Source organism: Triticum aestivum, chromosome 5B (genome assembly GCF_018294505.1).
Source record: "Triticum aestivum cultivar Chinese Spring chromosome 5B, IWGSC CS RefSeq v2.1, whole genome shotgun sequence".
In the NCBI taxonomy this organism is placed as follows: Eukaryota; Viridiplantae; Streptophyta; class Magnoliopsida; order Poales; family Poaceae; genus Triticum; species Triticum aestivum.
Window position 1 is genome coordinate 124,606,019 of NC_057807.1, and position 15,421 is coordinate 124,621,439.

Below are 15,421 nucleotides of genomic sequence, written 5' to 3' on the forward strand. Positions count from 1 at the left end.
CTGTGATGCTTCCCTTCAAGGTCTCGGTGCTGTGTTGATGCAAGAGAAAAAAGTTGTGGACTATACCTCTCGTCAGTTCAAGCCCAACGAAAAGAACTACCCCACTCACGATCTTGAGTTGGCGGCAGTTGTCCATGCATTGATAACATGGAGACACCTCTTATTGGGAAGGCAAGTGGACATTTTCACTGATCACAAGAGCCTCAAGTATATCTTCACTCAACCCAACCTTAACCTCAGGCAAACTCGATGGGTCGAAATGATTCACGAGTACAATCCGAGTATTGAATATACTCCTGGCAAAGCGAATGTGATCGCAGATTCTCTGAGCAGAAAGGCTTATTGCAACAGTCTAATTCTCAAGCCGTTTCAACCGGATCTTTGTGAAGCCTTCCGCAAGCTGAATCTTCAAGTTGTTCCTCAAGGCTTTCTTGTCAACCTCATAGTCTCTCCCACTTTGGAAGATCAAATTCGTGAGGCACAACTCCTGGATACCATGGTGAAGAAGGTGAAACGTGGTATTAACAAGGGCATTCCCAAATACAAGTGCTATCGCTTGGATGACAAAGATACTCTTTTCTTCGAGGATCGAATTGTGGTTCCAAAAGGTGATCTGAGAAAAGTCATCATGAATGAGGCACACAATTCCCTCCTATCCATTCATCCTGGAAGTACAAAGATGTACCATGACCTCAAACAGTCATATTGGTGGACTCGAATGAAGCGAGAGATTGCTCAATTCGTGAATGAATGTGATGTCTGCAGAAGGGTGAAAGCAGAACACCAACGACCAGCTGGTCTCCTCCAACCTCTTGCTATTCCGGAATGGAAGTTTGACCATATCGAGATGGACTTCGTGACTGGTTTTCCTAAGTCCAAGCGTGGAAATGATGCTATCTTCGTTGTCATTGACAAGCTGACCAAAGTGGCTCATTTTCTTCCTATCAAAGAATCTATCACAGCAGCTCAGCTGGCAGAGCTATACACCTCCAGAATTGTCTCCTTGCACGGCATTCCACAATTTATATCTTCAGATCGTGGAAGCATCTTCACTTCTAAGTTCTGGGAATCCTTTCAGACGGCCATGGGCACCAACATTCGTTTCAGCACAGCTTTCCATCCTCAAACAAGTGGCCAAGTCGAGCGAGTCAATCAAATCCTTGAAGATATGCTCAGGGCTTGTGTCATCTCTTTCGGTATGAAGTGGGAAGATTGTCTTCCATATGCCGAGTTCTCCTACAACAACAGCTTCCAAGCGAGTTTGGGCAAGGCCCCATTCGAAATTCTCTATGGAAGAAAGTGCCGTACTCCTCTCAACTGGTCTGAGATAGGTGAACGCCAACTTCTTGGCAACGACTTGATCACAGAAGCCGAAGAAATGTGCAAAGTCATTCGTGAGAATCTCAAAGCCGCACAATCGCGACAAAAGAGCTATTATGATAGCAAGCACCGTGACTTGGCTTTTAAAATCGAAGACCATGTCTACCTCCGTGTCTCTCCAATGAAAGGCACTCGTTGCTTCGGTATCAAAGGGAAGCTTGCCCCTAGATACGTGGGTCCTTTCAAGATCATTGGCAAAAGAGGCGACCTCACCTATCAACTTGAGCTTCCATCCAACTTTGCAAACGTGCACGATGTGTTTCACGTGTCACAGCTTCGCAAGTGCTTCAAGACTCCTGAGCGCACTATCAACTTCGAAGAGATCGACCTCCAAGAAGACCTCTCTTATCATGAGCACCCCGTTGCTATTCTTGAAGAAACCGAGCGCAAGACTCGCAACAAGTCAATCAAATTCCTGAAAGTGAAGTGGTCACACCATTCCGACCAAGAAGCCACCTGGGAGCGCGAGGATCACCTCCGTTCCGAATATCCGGAGTTCTTTCAGTCCTAGATCTCAGGACAAGATCCTCTTGTAGTGGTGGAGTGTTGTAACACCCCGGATGTAACTTTCCATCTTTGTAACTCCAACTCTTGCCATTTTCGGCCATGTGATATGATATTCCCTCCGTGGTTGGGTTTTGTCTTTTGTTTTGCATTTTATTCATGTCATGCATATCATATCATGTCATCATGTGCATCTCATTTGCATACGTGTTCGTATCATGCATCCGAGCATTTTCCCCGTTGTCCGTTTCGCCATCCGACACTCCCACATGCACCGGCGCACCCCTCTTGTCTCTTTTCGTGTGCGGGTGTTGAACGTTCTCGGAATGGACCGAGCCTTGCCAAGTGGCCCTGGTATAGCACCGGTAGACCACCTGTCAAGTTTCAGGTCATTTGGAGCTCGTTTGGTACTCCAACGGTTAACCGCACTCCCGCAAAGGCCTCTTTTGAGTTGCAGCCCAACACCCCTCCAAAACATCCCAATAACCCATCTAAGTCACTTCCATGCTCTCCGTCGTCGGATCATGATTGTGTGGGCGAAAACCGCACCTCATTTGGACACTCCTAGCTTCCTCTACCTATAAATATGTGCACTCCCCCGAAATTCCGGATCCCCAAACCCTAGACTGCTCCCTCTCCGCCGCCGGACACGTCCGGGCAAAGCCAGACACGTCCGCCGCCGCCGCCCAGCGAACCGGATCTCGCCACGTGTCCGCTCCACCGCCCCCGCGCCGCCGGTCTGCCAGGCCCGCGCGAGGCCCGCCCGGCCCACACGCCCGCCGCCGCCGCGCTCGCCCGCACGCCCCGCGCCCGACCCGGTCGGCCGCCGCCCGCCGCCGCGGCCCCGCGCTCCGCCCCGCCGCCGTCCGCCCGCCGCTGGCCGCGCCCGCCGTCCTGCGGCCGCCTTGCCGTCCGCCGTCGCCCGAAGACGGCGCCCGCGCCCGAGTTTCCCGCGCTGCCGCCTCGTCCGGTCGTCGCGCCGTCGCCGGCCTCCGCCGAGCTCCGGCCGCCCGGCCCTGCCTCCGCCCGACGCCGCCGGCGCCGGATCCGGCCAGATCCGGCCGCCCCGGCCTCTCTCCGCCCGTCCTCCGGCTTCCCCAAGCTCCGGCATCGTCCGCGCTCTCCGGCGACCCCGCGTTCTCCGCCGATCTCTAGATCCCACGGTTGACTCCTCCCCGAAATTCCACTAAGTCATATTCTGCCATAAATTTGTTGCATCTTCATCGCATCACATCTTCGCACCCGTGGCTCCGTTTTGGGCGTGTAGCATACCGAGTTGTTCGTCTCAAAGAGTACATAATTTCATCTCATTGCATCATTTACAGTTGAGCTCATCTTGATGCCCGAAATTCTATTGGAAGAGGGCTTCATAATGTTAGTTTCAGATTCTTTTCAGAACAAGCTCTTTTGTCATTTTTGCCATGATTGATGTGTGCATCCTATGGACTTGATCCCTAAAGGTGTTTTGAACTAGGCTATGTCTTCTTTACAGAGGTGCTTACCATGTATTTTTGTGATCAATGTGGTGACTAGCACAAGCATGCAAACTAGGCTTCGTGATAATGCTGATTTTAGTCCCTGTTCTGCTGTAATTTTGATGCCATGTAAACATGTTGCTACGGAGAGATCCATGCATATTTTGAGATACTTCAGTAAGGGTGTTTTGAAAACATGGTTATGCTCTATCCATACATGGTCCTGGTTGAAATTATGGAGTAGTCTAGAATGTCATTTTCGTGCTCTACTTTTGCTTCAAAATGTTTCCTGACAGATTGTTTACATATTCAATTTTGCCGAGGTTGTTGTAGTTGATCCGTGTATGCTGTGATGTTGTTCTTGCCATGTATAGCTTCTATGACATGTCTTCTTGATGGATGTATGCTTAGTTTATCATGAAGTGCTCTGTAGTGAGTGCATCGAGCTCACGAAGGTGCCTTCGTAATTATGTCAATGCCATGCTTTGTTTGCTGAATCTGTTAATGAAACTTGCTATGTTTACGTGGGTGCCATCATATTTTTTGATCCTTTTTGGCTTATGGTCAGTAAGGGACTTTTGATCTATGCTTTGAGTAGATTCATGCCATGCCTTATTTTGCTATTATAAGTTCCTATAGCATGTTGAAAACTTGCTCTGAACATTGCTTCGTGATGTTGTTTATGCCATGTCCAACCTGATATTTTTTGCACTTACACCATGCTTGTTTGAACCTGTTTATGATGTGATTTAGCCGTAGCTCAGTGTTCCTCTTTTGTAAAGCATCTCCTGTAGATCATTGCCATATGCTTTGTTTTTATGTTGGGGTGCTGTAGCATAGTTTCTTGTTGCATGCTAAGTAGCATCGTGCTGTTAATCGCAGCTTTGTGTCATTCTTGTTTTGCTTGCCATATGCAAACCGTGCATCCGTTCCCGGTGATCTTTATATCGATTTCAACCGAAATCATCTCATCTTTCCAGCGGCATACTTGGTTTGCCAAGTTGATCCCTTGTTCATCATCTTTCCTTCCGAAGCACGCATATGCATTGCATATCACATCTCGCATAACATGACATGTATTGCATCATGTTGCTTGTGCATTGCACCGTGATTTATTGTGGTTCCTTTGCTTGTGTTCTTGCTTTGGGTAGAGCCGGGAGACGAGTACGTGCATGAGGAACCTGTTGAGTACGCTAACGAGGATCAAGCCTTCAACAACTCTGAGAACCTTGCAGGCAAGATGACCATACCTTCGATATCACTTCTATCTTTGCTTGCTAGTACTCGCTCTATCGCTATGTTAGCTCTACCTGCCACTGTTTACCATGCCTACCTATTGCCATGTCAAACCTCTAACCAACCTGTCCTAGCAACCATTGATTGGCTATGTCACCGCTTTTGCTCAGCCCCTCTTATAGCATTGTTAGCTGCAGGTGAAGATGAAGTTTGTTCCTGGTCGGAACATGGATATTTTTGGGATATCACAATATCTCCTGTTTAAATTAATGCACCTTATATACTTGGTAAAGGGTGGAAGGCTCGGCCTTATGCCTGGTGACTTGTTCCACTCTTGCCGCCCTAGTTTCCGTCATACCGGTGTTATGTTCCTTGATTTTGCGTTCCTTACACGGTTGGGTGATTTATGGGACCCCCTTAACAGTTCACTTTGAATAAAACTCCTCCAGCAAGGCCCAACTTTGGTTTTACCATTTGCCACCTAAGCCCTTTTCCCTTGGGTTTTCGCGAGCCCAAGGGTCATCTTTATTCCCCCCCCCCCCGGGCCAGTGCTCGTCGTGAGTGTTGGTCCAACCTGTCAACCGCCGGTGGCCACCAGGGGCAACTCTGGGCTGGCCTACCGGAAGTTTGGACAATCCGGTGTGCCCTGAGAACGAGATATGTGCAGCTCCTATCGGGATTTGTCGGCGCATCGGGTGGCTTTGCTGGTCTTGTTTTACCATTGTCGAAATGTTTTGCGAACCGGGATTCCGAGGCTGATCGGGTCTTCCTGGGAGAAGGTATATCCTTCGTTGACCGTGAGAGCTTGTGATGGGCTAAGTTGGGACACCCCTGCAGGGTATATAATCTTTCAAAAGCCGTGCCTGCGGTTATGAGGCAGATGGGAATTTGTTAATGTCCGGTTGTAGATAACTTGACACTTGACATCATTAAAATGCATAAACCGCGTGTGTAGCCGTGATGGTCTCTTCTCGGCGGAGTCCAGGAAGTGAACACGGTTTGAGTTATGCTTGACGTAAGTAGTTTCAGGATCACTTCTTGATCGCTTCTAGCTTCTCGACCGATGCGTTGTTTCTCTTCTCGCTCTCACTTGCGTATGTTAGCCACCATATATGCTTAGTGCTTGCCGCAGCTCCACCATATTACCCCTTTGCCTACCTATGAGCTTAAATAGTCTTGATCTCGCGGGTGTGAGATTGCTGAGTCCTCGTGACACACAGATTCTACCAAAACAGATGCAGGTGCCGAGGATACTGGCGCAGATGGCGCAACTGAGCTGAAGTGGGAATTCGATGAGGCCCTTGGTCGTTACTATGTATCGTTTCCAGATGATCAGTAGAGGATCCCAGTCGGGGCGATCGGGGATCTAGCATTTGGGGTTGTCTTCTTTTCATTTGAACTTGACCGTAGCCGGTCTATGAGTGTATTTGAATGATGTATGATCTTAATTTATGTATTGTGTGAAGTGGCGATTGTAAGCCAACTCTCTTTATCCCATTCTTGTTCATTACATGGGATTGTGTGAAGATGACCCTTCTTGCGACAAAACCACCATGCGGTTATGCCTCTAAGTCGTGCTTCGACATGTGGGAGATATAGCCGCATCGTGGGTGTTACAGACGTGCTCATCATCATCATTAATAAATGCATCATCATGTGGAAGGCCACCTTTACGTAATCATTAAAGCATTGACAGGTCATCTGCAGCAGTAACTTCTTCTTGTTCCGGCTCTTCTTGTTCCGGCTCAGGGGTGAAGTCGGATTCACTATCGTTGTCTACTTCAATGTTTTGGGGTGGAGTAGAGCAGTTCTTGAAATCTTTTTTGGAAAGACGTGTTTCTTGGAAGAATTCTGCTTCGTCATATGTGTCTTGGTTAATGTGAGGTTCATAATCCTCTTCATTGGGGGGAGGTGGTCTAACACATGGCGACACTTAATAAATGACATCCCAACCACTGAGATTTGAATCACTTTGACAGGCCCACGGTAGATAGAAAAGTTGGGTTGCCTGTTGAGACGTAATATAGACATCGGTAACATCCAAATGGGTGCTTTGTTTGATTTCTACTAGCCCTATATGTTCATGAGTCCTTCTAGTCTCCCTAGGACGGAACCAATAACATCTGAAGACTATGACATTTAGTGGGTTTTCACCATAGAATTGAAGTTCATAAATTGCTTCAACTCTTCCATAATACTCGATACCTCCTTCGCCGATAGCAGAGACACAAAAATTTGTAGACTTTCGGTCAGCCATAGATAGCTCTTTGCCATAGGTACGAAAGTGATACCCGTTGAGGTCGTAATTGTCAAATGAAAGGATCTTATAGTCAAAACCATTAGCTACTTGTCTCAATTCGGCATCCATAATCTCTGAATTAGCCTACAAGTTTAATATGAAAGGATTGTTGCATTAGTCGCAAATTAGCCAAAGAAATGAAAGGGTCTAATGGAAATTACCATTTTTTTGAACCAAGAGATGAAACCGGGATATTCGCCTCCTTGCTTTGCAAGAAGCTCATAATCTTCGACGGAATACTTTTGGATCACGGCTCCATACAAGAATATGGCGACGTATCGACTGCATCAAATATCCAGGAATAAGAGCAGTTCAAAGAAATTAGAAGATGCGAAACAATGTACCAAGATCTTACTCGGTGTACGGCCGCACTTTTGTTAGGTTGTTAAAGAGATATAGTGAAATGGTCCGCCATTCTTCAACATCAAATGATACTGGTTTCCAAGCACTAGATGGTGTGAGATTCCCTTTGAATAGGCTGAGGTTGGATTGACCCTTTTTAGGGTCGTCAGCATTGTACCGAGGCTTCAGATTATGCAAATGACGATTTTTGGCTTCGTAGTGTGCTGTCACGAAGTTTGACGCCTCCTCAATGATGAATGCCTCGGCCATCGATGCTTCTATTCTATGTTTATTTTTACATTTTGCTCGAAGCGTCTTCTGCATCCTCTTAGTTGAGTAGCACCAACGATTTTGCACGCCCCCCCCCCCAATCGTGCCTCGGTCGGGAGATGCAAAATCAAATGTGGATTAAAGAAGGTTGGCGGAAAGATCATCTCTAACTTGCAGATCAACACCGGTGTCAACTGTTCCATTTCTTCTAGGAGGCCAGGCGATAGTTCTTTCGCACAAAGAACACGGAAGAAATAGCTCAGCTCTGGCAGTACTAGCCATTCATCCTCAGGGATGAAGCCACGCAACATCACCAACATTATCCGCTCAATCCATATGTGCCAATCATGACTTTTTAGACCAAATATTTTCAATTTATCAACACTCGCTCCCCTCTTTAGATTTGTGATACGTCTCCAACATATCTATAATTTATGAAGCATTCATACTATTTTATTATCTGTTTTGAATGATTACGAGCTTTATTATACACTTTTATATTACTTTTGGGACTAACCTATTAACCGGAGGCCCAACCCATATTGTTGTTTTATTGCCTGTTTCAGTATTTTGAAGAAAAGGAATATCAAACGGAGTCCAAACGGAATGAAACCTTTGGGAGCGTGATTTTTGGGAAGGATATGATCCGGGAGACTTGGAGTTCAAGCCAGGGAAGGTTCGAGGAAGCTAGGAGATAGGAGGGCGCGCCCACCCCCCTGGGCGCTCCCCCTATTTCCCGGGCCCGTCGAGGCTCCCCCGACCGACTTCTTTCGCCTATATAAGTCCACGTACCCTAAAAACACTGAATAAGAAAATAGTTCGGGAGTTTCGCCGCCGCAAGCCTCTGTATCCACCAAAAACCTCTCGGGAGCCCGTTCCGGCACCTGCCGGAGGGGGGATCCCTCACCGGTGGCCATCTTCATCATCCCGACGCTCTCCATGACGAGGAGGGAGTAGTTCACCCTCGGGGCTGAGGGTATGTACCAGTAGCTATGTGTTTGATCTCTCTCTCTCTCTCTCTCTCGTGTTCTCTCTATGGCACGATCTTGATGTATCGCGAGCTTTGCTATTATAGTTGGATCTTATGATGTTTCTCCCCCCTCTACTCTCTTGTGATGAATTGAGTTTTCCTCTTGAAGTTATCTTATCGGATTGACTCTTTGAGGATTTGAGAACACTTGATGTATGTCTTGCCATGCTTATATGTGGTGACAATGGGATATCACGTGATCCACTTGATGTATGTTTTGGTGATCAACTTGCGGGTTCCGCCCATGAACCTATGCATAGGGGTTGGCACAAGTTTTCGTCTTGACTCTCCGGTAGAAACTTTGGGGCACTCTTTGAAGTACTTTGTGTTGGTTGAATAGATGAATCTGAGATTGTGTGATGCATATTGTATAATCATGCCCACGGATACTTGAGGTGACTATGGAGTATCTAGGTGACATTAGGGTTTTGGTTGATTTGTGTCTTAAGGTGTTATTCTAGTATGAACTCTATGATAGATTGAACGGAAAGAATAGCTTCGTGTTATTTTACTATGAACTCTTAAATAGATAGAACAGAAAGGATAACTTTGAGGTGGTTTCGTACCCTACCATAATCTCTTCGTTTGTTCTTTGCTATTAGTGGCTTTGGAGTGACTCTTTGTTGCATGTTGAGGGATTGTTATATGATCTATCTATGTTATTATTGTTGAGAGAACTTTCACTAGTGAAAGTATGAACCCTAGGCCTTCTTTCCTATCATTGAAATACCGTTTACGCTCACTATTATCATTAGTTACCTTGCTGTTTTTATATTTTCAGATTACAAAAACGTATATCTACCATCCATATTGCACTTGTATCACCATCTCTTCGCCGAACTAGTGCACCTATACAATTTACCATTGTATTGGGTGTGTTGGGGACACAAGAGACTCTTTGTTATTTGGTTGCAGGGTTGCTTGAGAGAGACCATCTTCATCCTACGCCTCCCACGGATTGATAACCTTAGGTCATCCACTTGAGGGAAATTTGCTACTGTCCTACAAACCTCTGCACTTGGAGGCCCAACAACGTCTACAAGAAGAAGGTTGTGTAGTAGATATCAAGCTCTTTTCTGGCGCCATTGCCGGGGAGGGTAGGTAAGCGACACTCACACCCCGTCAACTAAGCTCTTTTCTGGCGCCGTTGCCGGGGAGGTGAGTGCTTGAAGGTATATCTTTAGATCTTGCAATCGAATCTTTTTTGTTTCTTGTTTTATCACTAGTTTAGTTTATAAAAGAAAAACTACAAAAAAATGGAGTTAAGTTTGTCTCATACGCTTCGTCTTTTTAATATCTTTCGTGAGTATGATGAAAAGGTAAATTGTGCTCAAGTGCTAGAGGAAGAATACATTAGAATGTTTGGTACTAAATCTTTGTATGATGAGCATGATTGCAACATTGTTAGTATGAATTCCTTGAATATCCATGATGCTAATGATATGCAAAGGCCCAAGCTTGGGGAAGCTATGTTTAATGAAGATGATATTTTTTGTCCCCCAAGTTTTGATGAGCAAATTTATTATGATGAAAGCATGCCTCCTATTTATGATGATTATATTGATGAAAGTGGGTTTGGAAGAGTGTCAACTTTAGGAAGTAATGATCCCACTATTTTGGAGGATGTTGAATCTTATTGTGATGAACATGAAAGTGGATTTGGAAGAGTGTCAACTTTATTTAGTGATGATTCCACTATTTCGGAAGAGGTTCCAATTGATTATGAGAACAAAGTTGCTATCTATGATGATTATTGTGATGACTTGTATGCTATTAGGAATAATGATAACCATGAAACTTGTCATCATGATTTTAGTTTTCAATTGGATTATGCCTCACATGATAATTATTTTGTTGAGTTTACTCCCACTATTCATGAGAAGAATTTTGCTTATGTGGAGAGTAGTAAATTTTCTATGCCAGTAGATCATGAAAAGAATGCTTTAGGTGCTGGTTATATTGTTGAATTCATTCATGATGCTACTGAAAATTATTATGAGGGAGGAACATATGCTTATAGGAATTGCAATAATATCAAGTTTCCTCTCTATGTGCTTAAAATCTTGAAGTTGTGCTTGTTTTGCCTTCCTATGCTAGTTGATTATTGTTTCCATAAGTTGTTTGCTCACAAAATCCATATCCATAGGAAGTGGGTTAGACTTAAATCTTCTAGTCATATGCTTCATGATGCTCTATTTATGTTTCAATTCGTATCTTTTATGTGAGCATCATTGTCATCATCATGCCTAGCTAGAAAGGCATTAAAGAAAAGCGCTTGTTGGGAGACAGCCCAACATTTACCTTTACTGTTTTTGTGTGTCCACATGATTATGCTACTGTAGTAATCATGTTTTATAGCTTTTGTTTCAATAAAGTGCCAAGTAAGACCTTTAGGATAGCTTACGGTGATAGTTGTGTTGATCCTGCTGAGAATCAGAAACTTTTGCACCAAGTAAATTAGTTTTGTTAATAACCAAAAACGTGATTCTGATCTAATTATTTTTGATCTGGATTGGTACACTAATTTCTTATGACTTCCTAATTTGGTACTTTGGAGTTCCATAAGTATACGTTTGATACAAATTACTACGGACTGTTCTGTTTTTGACAGATTCTGTTTTCTATGTGTTGTTTGCTTATTTTGATGAATCTATGAGTAGTATCAGAGGGTATGAACAATAGATTAGTTGGATTAAAGTAGATATTACACCAATATGAATTTAGAATGAGTTCATTACAGTACCTAAGTGGTGGTTTTATTTTCTTATACTAACGGAGCTTACGAGTTTTCTGTTGAGTTTTGTGTTGTGAAGTTTGCAAGTTTTGGGTAAAGATTCGATGGACTATGGAATAAGGAGTGGCAAGAGCCTAAGCTTAGGGATGCCCAAGGAACCCCAAGGTAATATTCAAGGACAACCAAGAGCCTAAGCTTGGGGATGCCCTGGATGACATCCCCTCTTTTGTCTTCGTTCATCGGTAACTTTACTTGGAGCTATATTTTTATTCGCCACATGATATGTGTTTTGCTTGGAGCATCATTTTGTTTTTTTAGTATTTTCTTGCTTTTATTTATAATAATGTTTTGCATCTTTAGTTTCAATAAAAATGTCAAGGATAGCCTTTACCATGCTTATTTTGCTAGTATACATGTTGCTGTTTGAAAACAGTAAGTTTACCACTGTTGCAAAAATTCCCTAGAAAAGTCAGAGAATGGTATAATGTTGAAACCTTTTGCATATTGAGCTTTGATAAATTTACTACAGTGGGAGTTTTCTCTAATAATTTTTGGATTTAGGTAAGTATTGATACTCTTGCATTCTTTACAGACTGTACTGTTTTGGCAGATTGCTGTTATGTTTGCATTGTTTGCATATGTTTGCTTGTTTAATGATTCTATTTAAGGATAGGAGTATTAAATATGCAGAGGCATTTAGTATGCAATAATAATTTTAGTGATTTGTTACAGTAGAAAATGATAAGGTTTTGCATTGGTTTAAACTAACCTATCTCACGAGTTTATGTTGAGTTTTATGTGGATGAAGCTTTTGAGAAATAGAGAAACCATGATATGAGAGGAATTAAGGAGACACAAAAGCTCAAGCTTGGGGATGCCCAAGGCACCCCAAGATAATATTTCAAGAAGTATCAAACATCTAAGCTTGGGGATGCCCCGTTAGGCATCCCACCTTTCTTCTTCAACAACTATCGGTTAGTATAGGTTGAACCTAAGTTTTTTGCTTCTTCACATGAGTTGTGCTATCCTTGCAATGTCATTTTATTTTGCTTTGCTTGCTGTTTCAATACAATACCAAGCTCTGAAATTCTTTAATGAGAGAGAGTCTTCACATAGTTACATAAGTATTTAGCTACTCATTGATCTTCACTTATATCTTTTTAGAGTAGTTTGTCATTTACTCGTGTGCTTCACTTATATCCTATGAGTAAATGATTCAATGAGTTGATTGTCATAAATCTGAAATTATATATGTCTCATTTTCTTATCCCATGGGGAGTAATGACTTCACATCTAAGAAGTAGAGGTTGTAAATTTATTGAAGGTTAGCAAGCATTGTATTGATCATTTGAACAATTCATGAAAGAATATTGAAGGAAGAGAGATTTCACATATAAATATACTATCTTAGACATCTTTTATAGTTGTGAGCACTCATTAAGTATGACATGCTAAAGAGTTGACGTTGGACAAGGAAGACAACGTAATGGGTTATGTTTTCTCACATCTTAGTTAAAGTATATTCTCATGGATCATTCAAACATGTTGAGCTTGCCTTTCCCCCTCATGCTAGCCAAATTCCTTGCACCAAGTAGAGATACTACTTGTGCTTCCAAATATCCTTAAACCCAGTTTTGCCATGAGAGTCCACCATACCTACCTATGGATTGAGTAAGATCCTTCAAGTAAGTTGTCATCGGTGCAAGCAATAAAAATTGCTCTCTAAATATGCATGATCTATTAGTGTGAAGAAAATAAGCTTTATACGATATTGTTATGGAAGCAATAAAAGCGACGGACTGCATAATAAAGGTCCATATACAAGTGGTAATATAAAGTGACGTTCTTTTGCATTAAGATTTTGTGCATCCAACCCTAAAAGCGCATGACAACCTCTGCTTCCCTCTGCGAAGGGCCTATCTTTTACTTTATGTCTTTTACTTTATGCAAGAGTCAAGGTGATCTTCACCTTTCCCTTTTTCATTTTATCCTTTGGCAAGCACCTCGTGTTGGAAAGATCCTGATATATATATATATATATATATATATATATATATATATATATATATCCAATTGGATGTAAGTTAGCATGAACTATTATTGTTGACATCACCCAAAGGTGAATACGTTGGGAGGCAACACTATAAGCCCCTATCTTTCTTAGTGTCCGATCGAAACTCCATAACCATTAGTATTGCGTGAGTGTTAGAAATTGTAGAAGACTATATGATAGTTGAGTATGTGAAGTTTGCTAAATCAAAGCTCTGACATAGACCCTTCCTGAAAATAAGATGAATTGCAATTGTTTGATGACTGAGGACGAAGTTTGCTAGTTTTCAAGAAAGTTTATAGTTTATGCTTTAACATGTGAAAAGTTTGTTACTTGATCGTGAGAAGTTTTATGAGATGAACTACTGTTATGACATATAATTATGCCAGAAGAGGTGATTGAAATTATCATTGATCAAACATGTGCACCTTCTAGCATTCACACTTCATAAATTCTTTCTTTTATCATTTACCTACTCGAGGACGAGCAGGAATTAAGCTTGGGGATGCTGATACGTCTCCAACGTATCTATAATTTATGAAGCATTCATGCTATTTGATTATTTGTTTTGAATGATTATGGGCTTTATTATACACTTTCATATTACTTTTTGGACTAACCTATTAACCGGAGGCCCAGCCCACATTGCTGTTTTATTGCCTGTTTCAGTATTTCGAAGAAAAGGAATATCAAACGGAGTCCAAACGGAATGAAACCTTCGGGAGCGTGATTTTTGGAAAGGATATGATCCGGGAGACTTGGAGTTCAAGCCAGGGAAGGTTCGAGGAAGCCAGGAGATAGGAGGGCACACCCCCTGTCTCCTAGGCCCCTCGAGGCTCCCCCGACCGACTTCTTTCGCCTATATAAGTCCACGTACCCTAAAAACATTGAATAAGAAGATAGATCGGGCGTTCCACCGCCACAAGCCTCTATAGCCACCAAAAACCACTCAGGAGTCCGTTCCAGCACCCTGCCGGAGGGGGGGTCCCTCACCGGTGGCCATCTTCATCATCCCGGCGCTCTCCATGACGAGGAGGGAGTAGTTCACCCTCGGGGCTGAGGGTATGTACCAGTAGCTATGTGTTTATCTCTCTCCTCTCTCTCTCTCTCTCTCTCTCTCTCGTGTTCTCTCTATGGCACGATCTTGATGTATCGCGAGCTTTGCTATTATAGTTGGATCTTATGATGTTTCTCCCCCCTCTACTCTCTTGTGATGAATTGAGTTTTACTCTTGAAGTTATCTTATCAGATTGAGTCTTTAAGGATTTGAGAACACTTGATGTATGTCTTGCCGTGCTTATCTGTGGTCACAATGGGATATCACGTGATCCACTTGATGTATGTTTTGGTGATCAACTTGCGGGTTCCGCCCATGAACCTATGCATAGGGGTTGGCACACGTTTTGTCTTGACTCTCCGGTAGAAACTTTGGGGCACTCTTTGAAGTACTTTGTGTTGGTTGAATAGATGAACCTGAGATTGTGTGATGCATATCATATAATCATGCCCACGGATACTTGAGGTGACAATGGAGTATCTAGGTGACATTACTGTTTTGGTTGATTTGTGTCTTAAGGTGTTATTCTAGTATGAACTCTATGATAGATTGAATGGAAAGAATAGCTTTGTTTGTTATTTTACTACGGACTCTTGAATAGATAGAACAGAAAGGATAACTTTGAGGTGGTTTCGTACCCTACCATAATCTCTTCGTTTGTTATTCGCTATTAGTGGCTTTGGAGTGACTCTTTGTTGCATGTTGAGGGATTGTTATATGATCTCTCTATGTTATTATTGTTGAGAGAACTTGCACTGGTGAAAGTATGAACCCTAGGCCTTCTTTCCTATCATTACAATACCGTTTACGCTCACTTTTATCATTAGTTACCTTTGCTGTTTTTATATTTTCAGATTACAAAAACCTATATCTACCATCCATATTGCACTTGTATCACCATCTCTTCGCTGAACTAGTGCACCTATACAATTTACCATTGTATTGGGTGTGTTGGGGACACAAGAGACTCTTTGTTATTTGGTTGCAGGGTTGCTTGAGAGAGACCATCTTCATCCTACGCCTCCCACGGATTGATAAACCTTA